We start from the raw sequence: 6,000 nt of genomic DNA, 5'->3' as shown, positions 1-6,000 counted from the left end.
AACATCCATCTATCTACTTATATAAATTTTCCTTTAATCCCTGTTTCACCTGCACCACTCCCCCTGTTCCCCCATCCCCATCCCTGTTTCACCTGCACCACTCCCCTGTTCCCCCATCCCCATCCCTGTTTCACCTGCACCACTCCCCTGTTCCCCCATCCCTGTTTCACCTGCACCACTCCCCTGTTCCCCAATCCCCATCCCTGTTTCACCTGCACCACTCCCTTGTTCCCCCATCCCCATCCCTGTTTCACCTGCACCACTCCCCTGTTCCCCCATCCCCATCCCTCTTTCACCTGCACCACTCCCCCTGTTCCCCCATCCCCATCCCTGTTTCACCTGCACCACTCCCTCTGTTTCTCCCTCTTCATCCCTGTTTCACCTGCACCACTCCCCCCTGTTTCTCCCTCTTCATCCCTGTTTCATATGCACCACTCCCCTGTTCCCCCATCCCCATCCCTGTTTCACCTGTACAGCACCCCCTGTTCCCCCCTCTTCCTCCCTGTTTCACCTGCACCACTCCCCCTGTTCCCTCTCTTCATTCCACCTCTAAATCCCGTATCCTCCCCCCCCCCTACCACCTTTGCACCTCTTCCTTTAACTTAAATCAGGACCAATAAACTACTTTATGTGTTTAATTTAGGTTTTTTCTAAGTACGAAAAAGCTTTCAGCCACCTCAAGCATTATTTTACAATTAACTTTAATTAAATTGGTAGGGGGGGGGGAGTGATAAGAATAATTAATAATTATTCCTAAATCCTTTAGCTAAAGTCAACACTGATCAACCTATGCCCGTTCCCTACCCCAGACCATTCCCTCTAAAAATACATTAATTTAGTAATAATAAGCCTTATTAATATATTAATAAATTTTTTTTTAAATAAATCTGTGTATGGCTGCAGCCTCCAGCATGTGGCTTCATTACATAGACAGACATTCTCTTTATATATATATATATATATATATATATATATATATATATATATATATATATATATATATATATATATATATATATATATATATTATTAAATATGACCGAAAAAGTAAGATTAATAATTCTAACACGAATTTTCTCAATCTTTCGTACATTTCTTTTCACTGTTGGAGGTAAATCAAAAATCAATTCTCCAAAATTCATTTTTATTTCTAGTCTGACGCGACACGAGCGCGTTTCGTAAAACTTATTACATTTTCAAAGACTTTAGTTTACAAATACACAACTGAATAGAACTTACGCATCTCCGTTTCTATATCTACATTTGAGAGAGGTGGATGGGGTGAGGTGGCATTAATATGGTATTAATTTCATCAACACAAGACAGAACAAGAGGTGGTATTAATAGGGTATTAATTTCATCAACACAAGACAGAACAAGAGGTGGTATTAATAGGGTATTAATTTCATCAACACAAGACAGAACAAGAGGTGGTATTAAAAGGGTATTAATTTCATCAACACAAGACAGAACACAAAACAATGGGTATTGAATAGAAGTGATTGTAGAAAGCCTATTGGTCCATATTTCTTGATGCTTCTATATTGGAGCGGAGTCTTGAGGTGGGTAGAATATATATATATATATATATATATAAATATATATATATATATATAATATATAGATATATATATAATATATATATATATATAATATATATATATATATATATATATATATATCAATTTACATAAATATATATTCACTAATATATTCCTTTAAAATTGACACAAGCGGATTAAGACGTCCTGTACATAACAGTTGCATTGCTCCTGGCAGTATGGGTTCGAGTCACTTCTGGCATGTGAGTTTTCAGTTGCATATAGTCCTGGGGACCATTAAGGCTTGTTCGCATGTAATATATATAAATATATATATATATTATATATATATATATATAATATATATTATATATATATATATATTATATATATATATATATATATATATATATATATATATATATTTAAAAAATCTGTCATATTTGTAAATTAAATAATAAATATTTAATTATTAAATTTAATTTAATTTGTTTTATTAATATAATTATTTAATAATTTAATAAAATAATAATTTATTAAAGAACATTAATTTGATTACTTATTTAATAAAATTAAATAATAAATTAAATATTGATATATACTTGTGTGTCCAGGAGGTCATCTGTGTCCCCTCAGATGGTCTCCCTTATCACAGTTTGTGTCTATAGATGTGTGTCTGTGTGTGAGTGTGTATATCCCTGTGAGTGTCCGGGTGCGTGTGTGTCCGGTTATACCTGTGGGTCCAGGAGGCCATCTGTGTCCCCTCAGATGGTCTCCCTTATCACAGTAGTAGTAGGGTGTACGACTCACAGGGGAATTTTTTTTCTGGGAGAAAATTCCCCTCTGAGTCGTGGGGGTTTCAGGTGAATTTGGAAATTCCCCTGTGAGTCGTACGACTCACAGACGAATTTTGTTTTCTTGGAAATTCATGTGTATCGCTTGGGGGTTTTCAGGTAAATTTTGTCAGTCACAGATTTTAGAAGTAAGGATTTCTTATGAGAAAATAATTTCCGAGACTTAGAAGTTTGTTAAGGCCTTATGGGACAAATTCAAGTAACGTATGTAGCGCTTTAGGGTTTCCAGGAGAACTCTACGGACATGTTTTACATGTTTTCAACTTAAAAATCGTCTATGTAAGCCTTAGTTATTCATATAAATTTAGAAAATCACCTGTGTAAGTCATGGTTTTCAAGTCTCGTACTCACACCCCCCTCCCTCCCCCCTTACCTCGCAATCTCTCGCGTCACCTTTATTTACCTTACGCCCGGCCAGCCAGTCGGCTCTTAATCTTATCTTATCATAATATCTGGACCGTCTCTCTCTCTCTCTCTCTCTCTCTCTCCTCTTCATATTATTCCCTCTTCCTATTTTCTGACATACTAATATTTTATTCCTTTTTCATTAACCAGTCAGTTTTATACAAATCAACCGAAGCATCTCAATGTAACCTTTAATACTGAAACTGCCTCAGAGACTATCTAAGCTGGCCCCAGCTACCTGCCCCAGGCTATCTGCCCGAGGCAATCATCACCTGATTACCTGCCCCAGACATCCACCAGTCATTGTCGGCATTCGCCACCGTAATAATATTTATATATATATACATTAAGCGTTAATAAAACTTATTTATTTATTTATAATTTATTTAGTCATCTAATTCATAGTTTACACAATTTATAATAAACGATTCATTTAGCCCGAAGTTCTAAGAAGCTCGCTCCTCAATCCGCTTGTATAATATCCGTCCTATTCACTCTTCATCTCTGTAAATAAAGAATAACAGTTTCAGATAGCGTTTACACATGTACAATATTTATCAGACACATAAAACCTCGAAACAAATGTACTCACCATTTTCCGTTAGATAATTTGTTATAGCCTCATTCAGCCAGTCGTCTCCAAGCACATTTTCCAACAAATATCGCTCTTATCATAACACAGCGTTTCATAGCAGCTCGGCATATTTTTAAATAAAGCATAAGATAGCCTCATTACGTTCCTATCATTCTGCATATATTCTCCATAAGTAAAACTAGTTTCAAATAGCTTTATTGCAGTTTTTAGATCCTTGTTTGAAAGATGGTAACAGAAAAACATCGCATATAGCCCGCATACGTAAGTATTTAAACTCTGAAGTCTCTCTGTAAACGTGTATACATCACAGTCTTTATAATAATTTAAAAACTCCGAAATATATGGCGAATACACATTTATTCCATATGAATCGAGTATAACTATTTTCCGTTTAGATTTATATACAGCAATCCAGTGACCCATTACTTCCTTAGAGTCTCTTCCTAAGGTATTTATTATAAACATAATCGGCCTGTCCCGTATTTGCTTCATTATTCTATATATATCCGTCGCTAAATAGCATCCAATATATTTAGCTTTACTACCTTTCATATCGTTCAATGCCGTATTAATTTGTTTGCAGTTCATGCTCTTGTATCACACACAACTCGCCTATCTGAATAAATTCTCAATACTCCCGTTGTAATTCCGAATAAAATAATAACTTTATTTGATTTCGCTGGAACAGCAAATTCTAATGTAATTCTCAGGTTGCCCGAAGCCTCTATAGGAAGGGTATCTCTCAATTCCTCAGGCGTTAGTCTAAATGCCAGTAATGTTCTTCCTTTTATAAATGAATTATATGTCAAGGTATTGCAAGCATTAAAGCCTACTGTATTTTGAGTCTCGTAGTATAGTTTCGAACATTTATTCGGGAACTTGCAAGTTATATTAAATAAGTTTGTCCCATCACGTGTAATATATACATTAGATAAATCGCAGTGATCGAAATAAAGTGGATTAAGTGTATACGCTCCTGATATTGCTTCCATATCCATCATCATAATAAATAATTTATCTGGGATAATGCTCCCCCATGGCTGGTCAATACTTAATCTCTGCTGCCCATTACCGAGAATGAACGTCTTATGGAGTGTCTTATCAAACGTATATGTAACTGGTGTATTTTGTTCAGCCAGAGCTCTATTAATAGCCTCCAATCCAGATGCAAATGGAGTTATCCGATCAATCCACATTCTAGCTAGTTTTATGTTAAACTTATATCCAGATTCAATACTGTTTATAACCCACGGATCACTGTTAAGTTCTAATCTCAAACGAATATCAATTCCATCCAAAAGATATTCGCTCAAAGTTGTAATGTCCAATAGCAGTTTAAAGCAACAATTTACTCCCTCAGTTTTTAACTTTACAAATCTAGATTTAAGGTCTTCTGAGGCATTCTTAAAATAATCTACATCATATTTTTCAGGGAAAACATCATTATAGAAATACGTCAGTTCTTTAAATCTTTCAGCTTTACATTCAGAAAGCGTCGTCATTAGCTTTACATATGATAAATATGAAAATAGTGAATTAGTTTCCACCACTTGCTCATTTAAATAAACAGTTACAGCTTTAAACATTGTCTGGGACAACCATTGACTATTGATGCATTTTTAATATCCGCTAAAGCCGTAATTCCGTCAGGTCCCGTTAATTCAACCATCAGTTCTAGCGTCAAGCTCGAAAGATCAATAAATTGACCCTTAACTCCCGGGATACGAAATTCAATATAAGAGTCTTTAAATTTATTGTTAATACTTGAATTCACAGGTAAAATATCCTGTGTCTGTCTTGAAAATATCGTACTTTCAACCATTCTATGAGGACTAACTTTAGGAAAGCCATCGCTTATAGCAGCTGTATAATTTTCTAAAGGAACTTGCAATGCTGCACTAGGAGCATTTACACTCATCATGTCTGCGTCTAGCATACAACTAGTACTGTTTTTATGAAAACACGTCTTTATATCTATCCATTTTCTTTATATAGGCAGGTCTTTTCGTTTTTCTTTTCGTTATTCGGCCACCTGCTAACAATTTAGGACCTATACTTTTCAATGTTTCCATACCGCGTTTTCTAATTGAATCTTTCAAAGTACCTTGACCAGCATTTATATCCTGCAAAACATTCTGTCCCATTGTCAATGCAGCTGGCATAATAGTTTTTAATAGGAAAGGAGTTGCTCTACGAGCTAGACCAGTTAAGAAACTTAATATTCCACCTCCTCTTAAATGTCTTCTATCAAAAACAGTAATATCGCCCAGTGCTCCACCTCTCTTCCCTCGAGGAGCGATAAATCGCCCTACCTCGTCAACAGACAGCGGTACAAACCCGACCCTCATGTTTAAACAGGCCAAGAGAGAATGATAAACTCCCTCTACTCATGCCATTATATATCAACGGGTCTAATATGTAATACTGCAATCGTACATCCATCCTTTTCAAAATATACAGGCTCCCCATCTTGATCTGTTAATCTAATACTGATGCCATCAATATTAGTCGTATTTAAAGGTTTATATAATTTCCTGTGTGTTACATTACTTTGAAACGAAACAACATCCAAGATATTTACAATCTGATTACCAAACATGGTGGG

Source organism: Procambarus clarkii, unplaced genomic scaffold, assembly GCF_040958095.1.
Source record: "Procambarus clarkii isolate CNS0578487 unplaced genomic scaffold, FALCON_Pclarkii_2.0 HiC_scaffold_482, whole genome shotgun sequence".
Taxonomy (NCBI): domain Eukaryota; kingdom Metazoa; phylum Arthropoda; class Malacostraca; order Decapoda; family Cambaridae; genus Procambarus; species Procambarus clarkii.
Note: the sequence above shows the minus strand (reverse complement) of the source record.